Source organism: Vidua chalybeata, chromosome 6 (genome assembly GCF_026979565.1).
Source record: "Vidua chalybeata isolate OUT-0048 chromosome 6, bVidCha1 merged haplotype, whole genome shotgun sequence".
Lineage (NCBI taxonomy): Eukaryota > Metazoa > Chordata > Aves > Passeriformes > Viduidae > Vidua > Vidua chalybeata.
The window spans coordinates 17,730,749-17,751,741 of NC_071535.1; the positions used below are offsets into that span (position 1 = coordinate 17,730,749).

General features: G+C 39.8%; 1 long non-coding RNA gene across 1 annotated transcript in view; it reads right to left on the reverse strand.

Moving 5' to 3' along the window:
* Window positions 1–20,993, reverse strand: part of LOC128790154 (uncharacterized) — a 33,690-nt gene that overhangs the window by 5,349 nt on the left and 7,348 nt on the right. The gene's annotated exons all lie outside the window — the stretch shown is intronic.

Consider the following 20,993-nt stretch of genomic DNA (forward strand, 5'->3'; position numbering starts at 1 on the left):
GTGCAAAAAAAGTTTGATTTCTAATTAGATGAAGTTGAAATAGGTATTTAATACCTGTGTTTAATTCAGTTTTGACCACTGCTTCTCAAGATGATGAAATGAAAATCAAAAACACAAAGAGCATTATGGGAGTCAGAAAAAGGATGCTGAGGCATGAGGTTAAATTGACAGGTATAAATTTCTGTTCTTACACAAAACAAAAAATTGAAGAGCCTTTGTGATTTATTCCTTTTGGACTGTTAAATCAAGAATGAGATATTTATTATAATTAAAAGATGATGCTATACTGCCAGAAAGTGATATGAAGTTGCCAGCATGTATAATTTATAGAGATTTGTGGTAATTGAGGGAGAGAGTGGTTTTATGCAAAGATTTAGTATTGTCTAAATTGCTGGAATAATAGGTATAATATTATCAAGCAAAATGATAATTACAGTTTTGTGTATGTCTTGGGTTTTATACTATTTCTTTAACAATAGTGTTTCTCAGTATACCAGTCTGGGTTTCTAGGTCATAAAATTACCCCTTTTTTCTGATTAAGTGGTTGTGTTTTGTAAAACCTCATTTTCACTTTTCACTGTACTGAGAATTCACATGAAATTAGATGAGGTGCTAGACCATTCCATATAGCAATTACATAATCTGTAAATGGCTATAATAATATTTATTCTAAAGGGTTTTCATTATTCACTTTAGCTAGTGGACTGTTTTCAGATACTGAGCTGGAAGATGCTAAAGAAAATAAAGTTAGTTGCATTATTTTTCTACTTGAAATAGTGTATACAGGCACTGGCAATGACAAATTATTGATCTATCTAACAAGGACCTGTAATAGCAAAATTCTATGCCTCTTTATATATTTAGCAGCATCTAATGTTAGTTGAGTCCAATTTATTCAAATAGTTTTACAGCCACAGCTTCTCTGAGTTCCAATTCAGCATTCAGAAAACTTGTGCCATAAATATACACCTGTGCACTGCTTCTGAACTCATTGACAATGGAGTCCATCATTACAACTTTATGTATATAGAGAATTATGATGGTGACAGAGCCTTCATTCCATCACCTTTCTTTAATCAAAATGCTGGCCAATAGAATACTATACTAAATTCTTTCCTTCTTTATTTCCACCAGCATGGTTACAGTACTGATATATCAGGTGATGTGTGCTTAAGAGATCTGCAAGATATTTAGATGCCTGCCTAACTGTCATTGACTCAGAGCTGCTTGCCTAAATACCTTTGGGAACTTGTGTAACTGTTTCTTTGAGATAATGAAAAAAGAAGGGGAAAAAAATATCCAGAGTGCTTTCAGACTGCTCATCAGAGTTGTACGTGCCTTTTGCAATACAAGCAATTTTGATCTGACTGTTCAATAATGTTAAGTCTCTGGGAGCTAGATATTGCCTAGATCACATTGGTTTATATAGTAAAAAGGCAGATTATAATTACTAAGTGTGAGCTTTATAGAGAAATACAATGTAAAGATGTAAAAATAGATATTGTTCCCTTCAAGCAGAAGATCTCAAGGCTTTTCTATGCATTACATATAGAAGTAACTGCAGCTGGTTTAGAGTTGTATGGGTGCATTCCTGAATTACTCCATAAAAGGCTTGAAGGAAGTGTTCATTCAAAATGTAAATGTATAAAGGAGGCTGCTTGCAGATGACCTGCAAATGTTAGCTTAGGAAATTAATATACATTACATTTTCCCATTCTTCAACATGAAGATATATTATCTTCAAAGATATATTATAGTTTTCAAATCACATAAACTCTTTTTTGCCTTTATATTACTAGAATACAAATGATCCAGAACATTATTATAATTATATACAGTGACATATTTCTTTAGATGGGTAGCTGAATGAAATGCATGTCACCTCTTGGTCTGTAGGCTGTAGCAGATCTGCTGACTGTGAGAAGTCACTGCCTATGGGTTGATTCACAGTGAGGTTCTCACTTTGCTGAGAATATGCCATGTGTGAATAACACCACATTCTCTTGCCATGTTGCATCTAAACTGTAGTAATTCCACTACATCTTCTCCCACAAAATACTATGAAAGAGTTAATGAAATGGAGAATGGTAGTTGTTCTAGAAGGTGACATTATGTATTAGGATGAATCTAATCTTTTTAGTGCTCTCTTTTTGCCAAATCCACTAGATTCCCCTCATGGATTTGTACTGGGGGTTTTCTGGTTGGTTGGTTGGTTGGTTGGTTGGTTTTGGGATTTTTTTTTTTGTGACTATAGATGCATGTGTATGCACAATTTGTGTAGAAACTCAAATTGGGATGCACCCACTGTTAGACTATGCATCTTCAGAAATGCAGAAATAGCTTTTTACTTGTGAGTATATTTAGACAGTCATGAGCTGATTTCATGATTGTTATACTGCCTGACACACTGTTCCTAGTATTAATATTGATGGTTTCTAACTTACACTCAGAACACAGCCCTCACTCTTCCTACAACAGAATAATAATTTGTTGATTTGATTTTGCTTGAAATATCATCCTGTTTCAAAGTAATTTTCCCCTGAGACCTCCTGCACTGAAGGTGGCAATGGTGTGCAGATAAAGGGACACAGGCAAATCCCAGTGTTAACCTTCTGAACAATGGCTAAACTAGTGACTGCAAAAGTTCTACATCTGGCTGAAAAAATGCATCTCCTGGACTAAAAGGTTGAGGAAAAATGTGGGGCAGTGTTGGGAGTGAAACTCAATAGAAAGTCTCATCTCATTCCTTATGCCACAACTCCAATCTCAATTCCATTGCTTTCACATTTTGAGAACTGCTTCTTACTACTTGAGCCACGTGAGAAATATGTTACTGAATTTAGAAAGTAGTAAAGCTCTTCTGAGTACTGTAAAAGTGATGAGGATTAATGCAACAGTTGTAGTCAGCCCTTCAAATGCTCAGGATAGCTTCTTTCTTCCCTTGCTGTTGAGAGTAGAAAAGAAATATACACAACTGAAATATACACAACTTTCAGCACAACTGAAAGCGATAGGAAGACTGGTCACAGTGAATGGTGTTTGTGCAGAGTGTTCCTTCCTACTTCAACTGTTCTATAGCTGCATTAATCCTCACATTTAATAGGCTGCTGATATGATATATTGCATTGCAAAACACTGAAAGGAACAGCTGCCGTTAGTGGAATAGTTGATTCTAAGAAATGTGGAAGTTTTCAGTCAAAATGGGTTGTAAGACAATGCTTCTGAGACCAACACTAATGTCTTTGGTGTGGATGGCCCCTGATACTGCCCCACTGGCTGATGAGGCCACTGACAGGTCTGTGGGAGGTAAGGTCAGAGTGCAAGATAATCGTTCTTCCATGTAGCTGCATTTGTTCTACTGAGTAACAAGCTGCTGAGTATCAAGCAAATATGCAGGCTAGGCAGCAACACATAAAATAATCTGAACTCTTGCCCAAGATCTCTGTGTCTTCTAAGTGCAAAGCTTTGTAGGTTTATTTCTTATATCTGAAGGCTTTAAACAAAGGAACGTTAGGGCAACAAGCATATACATAAAACGGTGGTGGGGTTGGCTCTATTTTCTTTTCCTTTCTACTCAAGCAGTGCAGTTTTGCACCTTGCATATGAAGGTCTGGTTTAATATATTTCTTCCACTCATTTATCCCTCATTCTGTATTCAAGTTAGGGAGTCTGTCCCACCTATTTATCCTTACCCTTCTCACATCAAAGCCATTTATTCTTTGAGCTTTCATTTGCATTTCAAGTGTTGGGGTTTTCCTGTTCCCTTCTGACCTCACCACTAACATGGTTGCCCATACTTCTGTCACTATGCTCCTGATATTGACTCGTCTTTCGTCTGCTGCCTCTCATTTTCCCTTTCTGGATATTTTGTGTGCTACTCTTCCTCCGTGCCTGCTGCTGCGTTCTTTCACAAAGTGACAGTGCCACTGCACTGGCACTGCATTGCCTTGGCAGGCGGGACTCTCACTGCATTGCCTTGGCAGGCGGGACTCTCCCACGGGGCGTGGACGCTCAAGCCCAGCGGGGCTCACAGCCCTGTTTCCCCTCCCCAGCCAGACCCGGGCGCTCCCAGCCCCGGCGCCGTGGGACCCGTGGATGACGGACGGCCGGGGTGGCAGAGGCTGTCCCTGTCCATGGTTCTGAAAGCTGGCTAGGCTGGCTCCTGCCGCCTGCCACCGCCCTTCCTTTCGTAGCTCTGCTACTGGCGTTAATGGCAAAGAAATTGAGGGATCTTCCAAAACTAACTCCCAAATTTCCTGCTCAATATGGAGGAAAGTTATCAACTGGCTAAGATAGAGTTTCATGTATCTATCAAGTAAGAAATCTTGGGAAGAGAATAGTACTGCTTAAAATGAACTTGGTGGCTTGTTCTTATTAATCAGGCTTGTTATTTTTGTCAGATATCAGCCTTTGATCTTATGAGGATTCTTCAGGGACATAATGGAAAAAACTGAGAGCCAGATTGTAATTCTCTCATGAGTATGATGCAGGAGTAATTGAACTGAAGTCAAATTAAACTAATGTGAAACAGATGTAAGTGGGTTCAGACAGACTCAGTACTCTGCAGCTTTAGTTAATATTTTCTTACAAGGCAAAAAAAAACCCCTCCAATATACTAATACACTAATAATGTGCGTGTACTTTTTCAAATAGAAGAAAAAAGTGAGGGAACTACTACACTATAGTCCCTGCTGGCCATACAAAGGGACTGATATAAAAGGTGTCTGAAAGCTGGAGTCTGGCTAATGAGGAATGGGTACCAGAAAAGAGCCAAGAATGGTGAAGATGATTACAAACTGTGAACCAAGTACCCTCTGTCCTCTTTTGGCACTTAGATGATTGATGTGTTAGGATGTGAGAAGCAGAATCATAGTGTATTCTGTTTAGTGTCACTAGCCAAAGGAACTGCAGACAGGCTGTGGTACCATCCCAGTACAGTTTATTGCTGATGTGTAGTTTCCTCAGGCAGATTCACTGTTTTCACTGAAACCATTTCTGCCAATGAGTAAATTTTCTGTTCTGAGGATTAATCCATGAAATAAGGAAAACATGGCTCTGCATGATGTAACTTAAAAAGTGATAAGAAACTCCATGCAATAAAAGACAATAAAAATAACACATTGCCTTTCCTTGCATAGTCGTGATTCTTAGTTAACTCTCTGATTCCTAATGACACTAAACATTCTGAAAACTATTTGAACAAGAAGTTTTCAGGTTATCCTAAAGAGGAGGCTTTAAATGTTCTCCTTGACAGAAACCTTCCTGGAAAATAAAGAAATTATAAAAGGATTCTGCATTGGATCATGTCCAAGTTAATACTACTGCAGAATGGGTCAATAGAATATAAAGAATAGGATGCAATTCACCTGAGTTGCTCTCTTGGTCTCAGTGTAAATAACAGCATTCCTGTGGCAATAAAGTGAATGAAGAATAATCTTCACAATTAGAAATACCAGATTTCAAACAACTATATAGTTAACCATAAACTGAATAGTTATATACTCAAATGAGTGCATTGTTAGTGATGACACAAAGACTGTCTAGACTTCCATCTAGCCCTATCTCATTTCTTCAGAGCATCTAAGAAATGGAACACACAAGCTACAGATTGTTTCTATCTGTTATCAAGGATCAAGTCATTTTTCCATTCCTGCTCACTAGATTTAAGTAACTGTAAGAGGTATTTATTAATCTGTTTTTCTATGGCTTTCTTTGAAGTACATCAAATTCACTTCCAAATCACTCATGCCATATTACTAATGAACAGTAAAAGGGCACTTAGCATTTTATTCTTTTTTTCAATGAGATGGCTTGTAATAAAAGGCCTTTTTTCTTGTGTGTTGTGACTGTCACAGTCCCTGTCCTGTAAGGCACTGATTTTCAACTGTCTTCAGCTCTGAGAACATTAAGTCTGAACAATAAACCCTGAATGAGAAGTAAGAACTTCCTGAAAATTCTTATCCAGGTACTAAAATCGGTTTCTTTTTCTTGGTGATCTTTCATTTAAACATTAAACATTACTGAATCCACTTAGCTTATAAAAGTTGACAGAGTAACAGCTTGAAACACTATAGCTTCAAGGCACCAGTTCTCCCTGTCATAAGAATATGACATCACTGAGGGGTGAAAGGCCTTTTATTTGCATAAGATAATAGTTATGTTTCTATGCAGCAGCTGTGCTGTCAGTGAAAGATGCCAAATTTATCTCTGGAGTAACCCCATTGATTTTAAATGAGTTACTTCAGGAATAAATCGGTCCAGTCAATAAAATTAAAGATTTGAGGCATTGAAATAATTGAGCAAGTTTTCCATGATCATAATATGGTTAAAAAAATTTGCAAAACAATTATATGATGTCATGCATTTATGTACCTGATAGACCACAACTGATTTGCCACAAGGTTTTTCAGTCATATAGCTAGAGCAAGTATGTAGAGCTTACAGACATTTTTTGGGAATATGGGAACATTAAGGGAATACAAGAAACATGAATATGACATTGTGTCATTATTATCTATTTAGTTTTACAGTAAGTCAGACAATTGTAAGATGTCTCTATCATGTCATTTTCATGACAATTCCTCTTCTTTAGCCAGTAACAATCAGGATGTGTTTCTGGTACTAAACCTGAAGAATTCACCTCCAGACTATAGACTCTTGCATGTCTTAGCAGGAATTTAATGATGTCAGCTTATCAGTGGACTGCTTCAGTTTGGTTATCTTAGGTGAGTTCTCAGTGAACAGGTGTCTTGTGGCAGAATACACACTTCATCAGTTAACTGCTGATAGTTATGGCAGAGGGACAGGGTAGTGCTTGGGTTAGGGTGACACAGTTGAGTAAAATTTGTCAATTTGTCTTTATGTTAGGTTTTCCCTGGTAATATACGAGGAAGATGCCAGTAAGCTGGAAACTTTTGCATGCTGGGGAAAAGTTATTTACACGCATATATATATATATTATACATGTGTGTATATAAAGAAATGAATTACTCTTTATTGATACATATTTGATAACTGGTCTTGTTGGGGGTTCAGAAAGCTTCTGAAGCCTTTTAGGTTACTGTAACCATCATTCAAGCAATTACACAGCACAGTTAGCAAAGCCTATCCTCACTTTTATTCCCACTCAGTTTGCAGAAGTAATATCAACAGAAATCCCGAAGTATGTTCAGAATGCATCGTGGTTTGCTTGCAAAGGAAATACCTTCTGCTACTGATGTCATCATTGCAATCATCTCAAATTCAAGTCTGACTGAGCAGGCTCATTATCATTCTCACCATGTCCTCCCTTAGAGCAGCCTCTCCCTCCTCCTCCTGTACAGCACAAAGCAAGAGCCACAGGGGTGCACAGATTAGGGGAAAGAGAGACTCCTAGCACCTCCCCCGAGAAAACTTGCTGCATTACTTCCATCTGGTTTCTTCAAACTACATGCTGCTTTACAGGACCTTGCACACCACCCCTAAATGAAAGTGTGGATTCCCCAGTACTGATTTCCTCTTCCTGTTTAGGGTTGAACAAAGACTAGGAAAAAGTTTCACAATGTGGATGTGAAAAGAGTGTGCCAATCTTCACAGTAAGAGTTTCCTGAGGACAGTCACACATTTTGGACTGCTTTGGGTTTGGTTTTTTTTTTTTTTCTTCACCAGGGCAGATTTCTCCTTTTTGGTCTTACAAGGTTAGCTCAGAGCTAACCTCCAGCAACAGATAGAAAAGAAAAACAGAAAAAGGGCAGTTCAGAAAAAAAAGTACAGGGAAAAAAGCAGGGCACAAATTATCACAGGCACCAGGTTTAGATCCCAACCACATTTCCTGACAATTTGAAAGATCTATGGACCTCTGGACTGATTCTGGTATGGGCCTCTGACCATGATATATGAGGATTTGTGGATCTGTCCACTAAACCATCCCCCGTAGATGATCCCCTTCACACACAGAGTTGATTTCCACTGTGGAAGAGAATAGGCAGGACAGGGTTAACCTCGCACAGTTTTCCTTCAGGCCCCCAGAGGGGCTGGGGTTTTGTTTTCCTGGCTAAGGGAGGGGAGCTGGGGCATGTATTGTAAGTGGAACTGGAGACCTTTCTGGTGTTACTAGCCTGTTTTGGGTTTGAGGAAAAGCCTGGAGAATGAGGAAGAGGAGGGAGAATGCAGATCTGGAAAGAAGCAAGTGCCTGGTAATTGCACAAGTGTCCTCGTTTCCCCGAATGCCCCTGACAGCTTAGGGCAGTTTCGAGGGGCCTCCAGCCTCCTGCCCCCTCCCTGCAGCTTGGCCACATCTCACAGCCCCGCTGTGCCAGGCGTTGCCGCGACGCAAAGTGTCTGTCCCTGTCCACAGTACGGATCGGGGACAGAAAGGGGTGCCGGGGTCCCCCGGCTTTGGGGGTACCCGGTCGGTCCTGGTCCCCAGAGCCTGCGGGGGCTCGGACGATCCCCTGCCCTTCCCCTCCCCCTGCGCTGCAGAGCCTCTGGATGCTGCCGTACTCCTGCCATGTGCTGCCGCCGCCGCTACTGCTGCTCGTAGCTTATTCGAGCGTGTCTCCGGCTGCAAACTCCGCCAAACAAGGCTGCATTCCCCTCCCGGGAAGGATACCTCGTGAGTACCAGCCGGAGCCTGCCCCCTCCCTAGGCACCCGCCACTGCCTCTTACAAAGGGACTCGCAGGCTCTCCCCACCCCCTTTTTATGCCAGTGCAGAGAGGGGCTCTGTGAATTCCCTCCAAAGCTATAGGGTGGCTCCCTCCTCCTCCTTCTCTTCTTCCTGCTCCGCTCTCCTGGGCGAGCCAGGCTGCTGCTGCATTGAGCCGGGGTGGTCCCCAGCCTCGCCCCAGCCATGCTGCTGCGCCTCACGCCCCATGGCTGACTTTTGCTACCCCTCTAGTGCCCGGGGCTGAACTGAGGTGCGCTCATTTTTGGGGGATGGCTGAGGCTAGGGAGCTTGTGCACGTGTGGGAGGTGTCTCTGGGGGCGTGGGGGGCTGGACGACTCCCCGATCCTTGCAAGCCTGCGTTCTCTCCAGCCCGGGTCCCCCTCGGGTGGGCGCAGCAGAGGGGCCGCGCTGCGGCGGGGACCCCGCCACCCTGACATCTGCAGGTGGACGGGGCAAAACAGCTGCGGGAGCCTCCCCAGGAGCCAGCAGCACCCTGGACCCGCTGCCTACCTCAGTCTGCTCCGTTCCTGCTCCTCCAGATTCTCTTCTGTCCTCAGTCCATCCCTTATACCCCTCTCTGTGCTGGGGTGCCTGCCAACCCCTCCACTCCACTCCCCTGCCCGCCCCTCCCCACCTTCTTCGATTTATTTGTGTATTTCTTTCCTTGGCAACCACCAGTTTCCCTCTGTCAAACAGCGCAGGCTCCCTATAATTTGAAATTAATTTGACTGCAGCATCAGACAGGAAGGTTGGGAATTTATTTAATTCTTTTTACTCCCTTTGCAAAAAGGAAGCAATGAAATTTCCAATTGAGACTCCAAGAAAGCAGGTGAACTGGGATCCTCAAGGTTGGTGATTCTCTATTACTATCATTACTACTGTAATAACAATTATTATTATTCCTTGTGTCTATTGACTCGTAGGAGACTATGTGACTCCAAATGGGAGGAGGCGTTGGATGTTTGCTTGCCATGAGCACTGCTCAGTCTTTCTTGCTCAATCCTATAGCAGTGCATTAGAAAATGCCACTGAGATACGGGGTTGGGCGGCTGCATGGCTAAAACCACTTCTAGGTGTAAGTTTTACAGTTTTGTATTTGATATCTCTCTTGCCTCCCCCTCTCTCTTTTTCTTGAGTATTTTCAAGAAAAACTTGGCTGGCATGGCAGTGATCTCTGGCTCACAGCATTGTTTGTTTTATCAGTGGCTCCTTTGTTGTTTCTAGTGATCATTGTCTCTGCTAAATGGGTGGTACAGCAGTGGACACAGATGTGAGTGCTTGTTCAGGGCTCCTTGATGGCACATGTTTGTTGGCAGGAGCAGAATGCCGCAGCAATATCACCTTTAATGTGGACAGACCTTTAGTCTGGATGGTATTAAATGACACATTAAAGGAGGGAGCCCAAAGGGACCTTTACACTCTTTACTGTGTCCTATTAACAGCTGATCAGCCCAAGTGGATAGTTTGATTAACTACATAGGTACATTTGGACTCAATCTTAGGGAATGTGTTTGTGTGATGGTGGAATGAGATTTACACCAGTGCAGTGGTTTTCAATAAGATGATCCAAGTAGTATTTAAAAATAAACCATAGTCAAATACTCTCCTTGCCTGACATGGGGAGGAGGTTCATCTGCATCCTACAGAAGTGACTGAAAAAACTCTATTGGTAATTTGTACACTGGTGTGTCATATTTCTGTGCATTGGTACAGGAGCAGAAAAACCTGAAGCCATTGCTCAGGTTTGCAGCAGAAGTGCTGGCAGCCACTTGCTGTATAGCAGTGGTTGCAGGAATTATGAAGTGATAACACGGGCTTTGATTATTCCTCTTTATTCCACAGGTTTGGTTTTAGTGGTCAATTTGCCTGTCATCCTCCATACCCTCACATTTACAAAATGAAACATTAGAAACATTAGTTTCTCATGTTATAGAAGGAATACAGCAGAACAATCTGCTGTACACACAATTCAGGTTTAGTTTAAGCCTTAGTCCATCTTCAATTAGGTGAAGGCTGAAATCGAAACATCAGCCTCCTCTGCCCTCATCTTCCTAATGAACACACGGATGGTAGGGCTAACAGAGATTTGATTATTTAAATGACAGTATATTCCTTATCTTAAGGTCTAAACTCTGTGGTGAAAACTTGGTCTACCCAGGTGCTTTTCTAAATGTGTGTTTGCTGCAGCTTAATTTAAATCCATTTTATGAATTGCAAAATGTCTTTTAATACAAAAATCTCTCTGCTTTTTTTTTCTCTGACAAGGCACATAGGAGGATGTATGGATGGCATTCATTCTGTGTGCAGCTCCTTTGCTTGGCAATCAGCTTTAAAGCATATGGATCCAACAGGTGGTTGGCCACAATTTACTGATGTGATAAAACCACAGAGTACTGTAGCAGTTAAAAGACCCCAAACCCAGCAGGTTTCCTCTCTGCCTGATAAAAACTTCACAATCCTACCAGTTATTTCCCCTCAGTGTATTGACTTTGTTAGATAGACAGAAAGGATGCTGATGTATTGCCAAGAACAAAGCAAAAAAAGTTATTTTCTAATTCTCCAAGAGATTCAGAAAATAGATAAAATTTGGTGTAATGGAAAAAAGGCAATTTTGGCATGGAAAAGCTGTCAAAGTCCCAATTCTTTAACCAACAGAGGAACAGTGCACTGACATTGTACTCACATAGTTCCACTAAAGAATTATGTGTGTAGAAGACAAAGTAGATCAGAGTTCTGTTATTTTTGAAACAAAAATATATTTATGTAGATATAAATGTAAGCAATGATCTATGTGAAATAACTAAAATCTCTAAAATGAATTTGATTTACAATCACATATATAGTCTCTATATATAGTTCTCTGCACGTACAAGAATGATGTTATGTTTTGCATCCTATGTGACATCTCTGGAATGAAGAGCTGAAGTATCTTTTCTCAGATACAACAATCAACGTGTAGAAAGTTGGTGGTGAAGGGATGCAAAGAGTCCTAAGTTAGACACAGCTCATGTCCAGTTAGCATTCACACTCTAATTACCAGGCTCATTTCAGAGGGTGTTTTATGACTGTGCACTGTTCTAGTTGTCAGCCAGAGAACATGCAGTTTCCATACTTTTGTCTAGTAGGAATTGTGATAACTTGGGCTAACAGTATTTGGAATGGATCAACTGATGCTCCTGGCAAGCAAGCTAGCAGCCCAAGGACATAAGTGAGAGCTGTGGCATCTCAAAGACTGTTTAGACTTGATTATTCCAGGCAATATTTTCTAGAAAATATACACATTTCTAAAGGTTGGGAATCTTTTTTTGGAGATATGGCTGTCTTGGAATTGATGATATTGCTCGTTTGAACCCAGGTCAGAATAATAGTAATTGAAATGAATTAATGCTCAACTCCATAATGCTGACTAAACTATAAATATTTACACAGATAAATAGATTAGGAGCTGCTGGTGACTCTCTTCTGGCATAGAACTGGTATTCTCAGTTTGCATCAGCAAAGATCAATATACCATAGAAAGACTTTGTGGAGAGAAGGTGTTTAAAAGAAAATAATTGACATGAAGAATGGTCTGACAGACAGGTGATGGGAGACTGATTTCCTAGCCATTAAACTGGTCCAAGCAGGGCTTGGAGAAGAAACTGTGATTTTACCATGTTGTGTATTATCTTCATGTGTCTTGGGCATAAAGTATATCTCTGTGTTACATGTAAATGTGGAGTGTATTTTCTAGATAAACCAAATATTTCATAAATCTTGAAGTGTTAAGTCTGAATTCCTACAGTGAAGTTCCCATACTACATCAGGCAAACAAACTATATGAACCCCTTAAGAAACAGATCAAACTAAATCACAAAAGTCATTGGAACTTGGCCTTGCAATCCAATGTGAAATATATCCTAGAATTTGATATATGTTGATTAAAACCCATGCAATTTATATTCAGTGGATGAATAGGGTAGGTAAGAAATTACTAAAAAAAAACCCAAGCAGATACTTCAAGAATGTTTTAGGGAGCACTGGACATATTGAGTAGGAGTAAAGGATATCACAGTACCTGGCCTTACATTTTAAAAAACAAGCTTGCACAATTCCACTGTGTTACTGGTGGAATCAGCATATATGTACTTAATCAGAAAACATTTGATCTGCCATCTCTTATTGTCGCTTCTCACATTTGGTGTACATTTCTAGGATATAATATTGGATTTTTAGCAGCATATGAAGACTTCAATTCTCATAATTTTTGTTCATATCTCTCCTTTCTTGCAGTCCTCCTGCTGTTTGTTACACCCACCTGTTTTCTGTGCTTGAATTAGCTCATAACATCTTTGCACATATAGTTTTATATAGTACCTAAAACAGAGTGTGTCCCTTATCCTGTCTGAGACATCTGGACATTCCAGCAATATCAACCTTTTTCCTGAAAATTATCTGCTTAAAATTGATGTTTCTTTGTAGGGGAAAAAAATAGATGAGACAGTTTCAAATATGCTTAGAAATTATCCCCAAGTGTGACTGTCTTTTAGGGTGAGTGTGAGATGTCTTTTTCAAGGGAAGGATGTCTTGTGATGCTCGTAGCAGGGAGCAAATGGAATCCAGTCTTGTTTGTTCCTTTGTGCCTGCAGTTTCTGCTGTCATTGTAGTGATATGGATTGTCAGAGCCTTTTGGATATCCAGCTCAATGTTTACCTCAACACTAAAGTTTTGGAACTCTGAAGTTTGCATTCAAGTTCTTGCATCCTTTCACAAATGCACTGTTTGCAGTTTGAAACTCTAAAATCACGTATTTATTACCATATTTACATTTAGCATGGGATTTAATGGTCTGTGGGAAATTCAAGCTGTGGTTGAGAATCTGGAGTTCCTCTCCAAATTTCCTACTGACTAACTGTTTAACCTTCAGGAAGCCACTTACCCTTTCTTGTCTTCCCTTTTTCCTAGACTGGAAAACAGGAATATTAATACTTCCCTAATGCACATGGGTGTTGTGAAATATAATTAACTTGTTTAGAGCAATCTAAAATCTGCTATTGAAAGAAGAGCTTAGGCATTGCAATTAAATGCTAAAACAATTAGGAGGGAGCAAAACAGCCTGTCATCATATACAGATCACATCAATTAAGAAATAAGGTTGTCTCTGCATTTTGCAACTAGAGGAAACTAGTATAATTTATGCTTCTTTACAGACACTGAAGTCAATTGGGTTTCCCATTAGAAGTATCTGAACACCTTTGATATTCCCCAGCTGCTGCTTTAGAGAAGCTCAAATCTTCCATAGGTCCTTTGTCACTGGCCTTGGGATTTCTCAGACCTGAGGGACCTCAGGCAGCATTGGACACCTTGTATGGGACAATGAGCTGAGTCTCAAATGCCTTCATGCAGGTATCAGGAATGGACCATCCCTTAATGACTATTTGAAAAATCTTCAACATCTGTACTCAGTACAAATTAAACTGATGCTGCTGGTGAATTTTTACAAATTGCTGCAGTACCTCCTTTCTTTGTTCTTTTGTTTGAAGAGACCAATGCAGAAGGTAAACTTGATTAGAAAGGCATAGATGAGTAGAATAAAGATGTTGTTTCTGTCCTCTGTTTTCAAGGAGATATGTAAAAAGGAGTAGAATGCAACTGTGAGTTAGACAATATCTTTCTGCACTAGCAAGTTGGTTGTTACTAGCTCAGTAGATGAAAACTGTTCTGGGAAGATGTAATGTGTGAAAAAGTAGGTCTGATCCCTGCCAGTGACCCATGGTCAGAGGCTACTGACCTTGTGCTAATTGTGCCACAAAGTCATATTGGCTACTTACCCACCCATCTGATAGACTGAGACTCTGCTGTGCCTAGTAAGTATGGATTGTAGAACACTGCAGGGACTTTATTTAAATGAGATATCTGAAGGAGGATATAAACTGGACAAACAGGAGGATGCTCCTGGAAGCACATGGTGTAGGCACAATAGTGCCAAATACAGTAAAGTGGAAAATTTGAAGAGTTTGGAAAACAAATAGAAGAGAATGAAGAAATCAGAACTTTACTGAAGACTATGTGGAACCTGCAAAGAAGACAGATGAATACTGTGGGTGCCAGTGTGGTAAAAGATAGAAAGATACAATTGATTTAGGAGGAGAGAAAGAAAGACAGCGGACAGCTGTTAGTTTTGTCATTTTTGTCTTTAGGGTGCCCTGGTAATGGTAAAATGAAGGATTCAGAAAAGTAAAATTAGTAGTAAGAAAGTGGCAGAGCAAAAGACTTGACAGTAGCTTTCTTAGAGTAGTGAAGGAAGACTGAACTCTAGTCAAGGTAAGAAATATGGAGGCTAGGGTATCATTAAGATGTCATCTGTAGTATAGGAGAAGGGAATGAAAAAATCCAAGGCAATAGGAAGCTGTAAGTCTAAGATAGGAAGAGCAATAGAATTGTCACCAGTGGGAGAGGTTAGGACAGGATTATGATTTCAGTGAAGAATACCAATGCTCTTTTTTGCTGTGTATGTACAAGAGTAATCTGTTAATGGCTTTTGGACAGAAATGTCCCTTGGGCAACTCTTGAAAAAACTGATGCTACCTGAAGTGATGGAGTTTGCTCTTGGGATGAAGATATATGATACCAGTTGTAATTGGGCAGGTTTTGGTTCAGCTTTTGGCATTTATGTGGATTTATGTAGCTAGTGTGTGGACTATATCAGCTTCAGACAGAAGAGTGCATATAGATGGCGATACAGTTTAATTCTTATCCTCTTTATTTAATCCAGAGCTAGGACTTTTACCACCCACTTCAGTGTGAGCAAAATGCAATTTTTCATTTTTAAAGAACTGTGTTGTTGCCGCAGGTTACTAAGTTAAGAGTAAGAGAATGCCTGGAATTACTGGGAAAACAGAGGCCCTAGATTTTGTGCTCTAGATAGGGTAAGCACCTGGAGTGAAATGGGAAGGGAAAAATGAGCAGTTTGACATAAGAAAGGGATAAGCAACATACCAGTATTCAAGGTAGATTATTAAAGACCTCAGTGTGATGCAAGTGCCTAACCTTTATTTTATAATAACCTCAGTGTAATAGCAAAGGCCAAAGCAGAGAATATGAATGCTGAACAGTTTTTCTGTTTTTATATAGAAGTTTTATGTAAAAGAAGTGACATTCGGCAAAAGGCTAAATAATACCTTTTAAAATACCTTTTTCATAGGAATATCTCTGGTCTTTGTTTTCTGTAGGAGTTAAAAACATCCTGGGACCTGGCCTTTGTCAAACAGAAGCTGCTTATATCCCAATTCCCGAGACATTGGTTATACTTCTGTTTTTTGTCTATAATGTAATGGGAAACATGCTCTAAGATCAACCTGCTGACTTTCATAAATTATGTGCCATACAGTTCTCACTGGTTACCTCAATGAGATAAAATAACAGGTGAGAATAGCATATATCCTACACCCTTGTACTTCAAGGTGGTAGTACCAATCCTTTTTAGTCCATGGATCACTATTATTCTCCAAACATACTTTCTGGGCTGCTTTTCTCTCAATCAAATATCAACTCAGAGTATTTAAACAAAAATACACTTCAAAATTGAACTATGTATCTCTTACCATGTTAATGAGTCACAGTATTTAGGGACTGTTTCCTCGGTTTGGGAATGCTGAAACCAAGAATTCAGATTTCATCTTTTTCTTTAATTGCTAATCAATCCATATGCTATTACAAATCTTACTGTTGGCAAAATGTCTCAAGTACATGTGTTAATATGTGCTATCCAGTTGTCCTAAAATATGATGAGCATAGGAGAACAATGGTGCAATTTTGAGGTTAGGGTAGAAATATCAGTGTGGGTATATCATGGTGTTGGAAGTTAAAATGAAAGCTAGTAGGGTGATAGAATCTGTTATTGAAACCTATATGAGGGAATAAAAATGTGGAAGAGAATGCACAAGCCTGGCTTAATTTTATTTTTCTGCTTTTAAAATGGAAAGGGAACATCCTGCTAAAAGCTGTTGTTGTGACAAGAGGTGTGAGATACAGCATATATGAAGGGGCTTGAAACATGCTGCGCTTAGGATCTGGAGTCCTGAATAGGAGTAGTAATCAGTTGCAAAATCTGGGTGTGGTTCAATTTCTTTTTTGAAATCCAGACATACTTAGTTCTAGCATTTTGTGAGAGTTTGCTATTTGAAATTTGAAATTTTATTTGCTATTTGAAATTTTAGAAGATATTTGAAAAGAAATAAAGACCTAACAAAGAGAGACAAAATAAGTTGCTTCAGGAAATATGGATTGTGGAGTGCCACTGTTCCAGCTGCTACAATAGATTACAAAAGAGTGGGTACAAAGTGTGACAGGGTCAGATCTGCTGGCAGAAGTGCAGAAAATACAGAATGAGCAGAGTGTACCTGTGGTAAGGCTGAAAATGCTGTGAAAAGAAAATAAATGTGTGGACATAAAGATGAGTTTGTCTACCTTCAACTAGAATTCCCTGTTTTCAAGCACATGGTGTTATTTCTGACTTTTAAAAGTAAGCATATATCATAGTTCATATTTTAAAAATACCTGAAATATCTTTGTGTTCTCTATTGGTGCCTCAGGTATGTATCAAGGTCTTCTTCTGTGACCCAAACTAAATCACATTATAAATAATCTCATGGACATACTACAAAATATTTTTATCTCATGAATTAAGTATTTATCTTAGATGATGATCTGTTTATTTGACTAATCTTTCATTGGAGAAACATGTTTAATGTTTCTTCCATTTGTTCCTCCATTTTGTCCTCAAATGGATGCATTTCATAGATCTTTAAATTGCGTCAGTTCTTTTTCTGGTAATCTGTGTATTATGCAAGACTGTGTGATACTTTTTTTTTGCTGAAGACAATAGACTGTTTTGCTAGCAGAGGATGACAAAAGACAACACCCTAAAAAATCTTAGAAAGCAATACAAGTTATTATGGTATCACTGCCCTACAGGATCATCACAGTGCCTTAAGCACCAGGCTTTGAGTACCTAGGTTTGTTAGAGCCATATGTTCATATCTCAGCAGGACTGACTCATCTTTTCTTCCCTAGGAGGAAAAAAACAACATGCCACTGACTTTACTGGATGAGGATTTTGGATTTTGGCACTTGAAACTTGTGCCACTGAGTTTTTGAAGATTCAGTGGTATGTTGTTGAAGGGTGTTTGAATTATTTCTTACTTGATACTGCAATATAATAATATTAGCGTGATTTGAAAACAGAAAATGCATACTAACAGCTTGCCCAGGGCCTTTAACCTCTCAAATTTCAGCTTTTCATCTTAGAGAAACAAAAGACAGTCACTAGCTACTGTGTGTGAAAGACCTCATTGATGAAAGAATTATGAAAGAAATGGTACTGCAGAAGGTCCCAGCTGAAATGCAGGAAGCAGCAGGAACATCTCAAAGATGTTCTTCTAGGTTAACCCAGATCTATCACTGATTACTTAAATGTTAACATTGCTAACTTTGGATTGCACAAGAAAGGCCTGGGCAGAGAGGCCTTGAGTAGCAGCAATCATGACAACTGCAGAAACAAACTCAGTCACCTCTTCATGATCCTACAGCCTAATTTGTCTTCATAGGAAAGAGTCTGTTTATTGGGTTACAGTGACATACTGACATGTAACTTTGTGACCTGAATTTCTCATTGCTACCAGACTTTTATTTTTGTTGTTGATTCAGTTTTATAAAAATAAGCATCTGCTGACATTTAAGGGGCTTTAAGGTAGCTGATTTATTTGTATAGGCCTGGTATATGTGATAATAAACCTAAGGGAGACTTCTGCCCTTCTGGAGAACATCTTAAGGCCAGTTCAGTTATCTCATAACCTCTCACTTGGTAGTGGTATGGGCAACTGAATTATATAATTTGAGTGTGACTTAGTTGGAGAATAAAACAGATAAATATAAGTAGGTATCTGAAATTCTAGGGTATTCTAAGTTTCTGAGGATGTGCTATGGTTAAGGGAACTATAGGCAAATACGGTTATTGGAGTCAGGAGAATTTTCAGTTAATGTCTGGTTTGGGATCAGCTGATTCTCTCGAGGGTGCACTGGTTGATTTGACCACATCTGTATTGACAGATGAATGGGATGTACTCCAAGTTACAGCCAAGTAAAGAAATGAGACAAGGGTTGTTTCTGCTGACTTACACACTGAAAGTGTAGAAGAAAAAATTGTGTATTATAAAGAATTTAGAATAAGAGGATATAAAAATGCTTATGATGAATAAATGTGTTTCAAACAGCAACTTTTTCTTCCTTGTGAAAAGTATTTTCTGCACAGATTAGTTTTGTCCTACCTGTCTTATATGTATTCTTCATCCTGTTCCAGAATAGGTTTTTAAAGTATTGGGAAGCTTTCATTCAGTTTGACTAAGAGTATTAATGTGTATAAGAACTTAAGACCATGAAAGAGATTGGATCCTCAGGTTATGCAAATAGTATAGCTTCAGTGAGCTGAAAACCAGCCCAAGCAATGTGCTTCTTACAAGATTTCTGACCATTGCCACATGGAAAGATCCACTTTTATTGCTGTTGCACAGAAAATTTGAGAAATTATCACTTAATTAAAATGCTAATGAGACTTGCTTGAATTCAAAGTATTTTTCTATAGATCCTAATCAGTAGTTAGACTGATTTGTTGTCTCTGCCACTTAATTGTTTTACCACTATATTTCTTTTAATAAGAAAGTCCTTCCCTTTCTACACAGGCCTTCTTATGCTAAATTCCAAGACTTAGGTTTCCTTGACTATTTGGTCTGGCCATGAGACCCTTGGCTGAATTTCTTTCCTGAATCTGTGAGATAGAATATATGGAAGATCCCAGGAAAATCCCTGACCCTAGATCATCCTGTGAGTACTTTGAAGAGGAACACACTGAAAACCTGTGGTGGGAGATTCAGACTCTTCATAAATGTTGCTGGAATCCTGGGACACTTCCTATTGAGGAAAACTAAACAACTTGTTTCATACAAAGCACATAATGATGTAATGAAAATTTTTGGTTTAGTATGTAAAAAGAAGATTATGGATAAATAGCAGCATCACTATTCAATCTGTCTGTTGTTCACTGAAGGGTGAAATCTGCACAGAGCCAGAGAGCAGCTGTTTATTCCTTGGTGCTTGTGCCATACTGACAAAGTATCAGTTTTTCTATATGTTACCTAATGAGGAAAAACGATGGTGTGGTCATTTCTTTTGACAGGAACTCTTTTTCATAAAGTCATCTCTACACCTCAAGATCTTGAGCCAAAAGCACTTGCTTCCTATTTGGCAGAGCAGAGACCTGCATGAACTAGATCTCTCAATTTTAGCAGGAGCAAGAATTACCAATCTATTACTAGGGAAACAGGTTTTAGCATCATCTATTGGTTTTAGTCTTATTTCAGGAAGAGAAAGGTGAGAATTTTTCATGGGTTTCTCTGTATTCAGTTTCTCTATAAATAGCCTCATAAAGCTGATAACAGCTCTGCTGCCAATGAGTGTGTTGGAACAAACACAGTCACCAATCTTGAAGCAGGAGGGTTCCATATTTGGGACTTGCCCCTGTCAATCACTTGTAATCTCCCCTCAGTACTTCCTGCTCCTTACTGTAATGCTCTTGTGCTCAATTTTTCATTCTCCTGAAGTTCATTGATGAGCCCTGTCACACATGAACATGGGCTCAGGTGTTGGGGGCTATGGGAAGGGTAGTGCCAAGAAGAGAAACTGAACAGGGAGTTAGGGGTGTGCTACCTCCCATGCTGCCAGCGGGGTTGGAAAGAAGTGAGAGACAAGAGCAGATGGATGGATTTGGAGGAGGGCAGGGTAGAAGAGAGGTCAGGAGAGAGAGAAGGCAAAAGCAAGGGAAACAAAATCCAAACTGCCCTCCAACAGTGAGTGTACAATCTCACTCCAGCACAAGACAAACCTCTATCAAGTATTCGTCTGGACTTGGCAGCTCTGTAAGTAGTGCTACAAATGGTGTCAGCAGCAGCGCATCTTCCTGTGAATGCCAGTTAGCTAGGAACCCCCCTGAGGACTGCTGTCCTGAAGCCAAACTAGAAAAAAACCCTGATGCTTTCAGCTATTCCTGGAGCTCATGTCCTGCCTTAGCACATCCATTCTTTTGACCAGTGAGCTGTCACGTATGCATTAGAATAGCGCAGTGCCTGGGAGAGGGAGGAGGGAGGGGAAAAGTATCCCAGCATCCCATGACCACGACTTTTGCAGAGATTTTTTTATTGTCAGTGGATAAGTTCTGGCAGATACCTGCTCAAGCCAGCCTTGGGCTTGCTGTTCTTTCCCTGACATTTGCATAGCCTCAGTAGCAGGAGCTCCAAGGCTGCATTTTCAGGAGA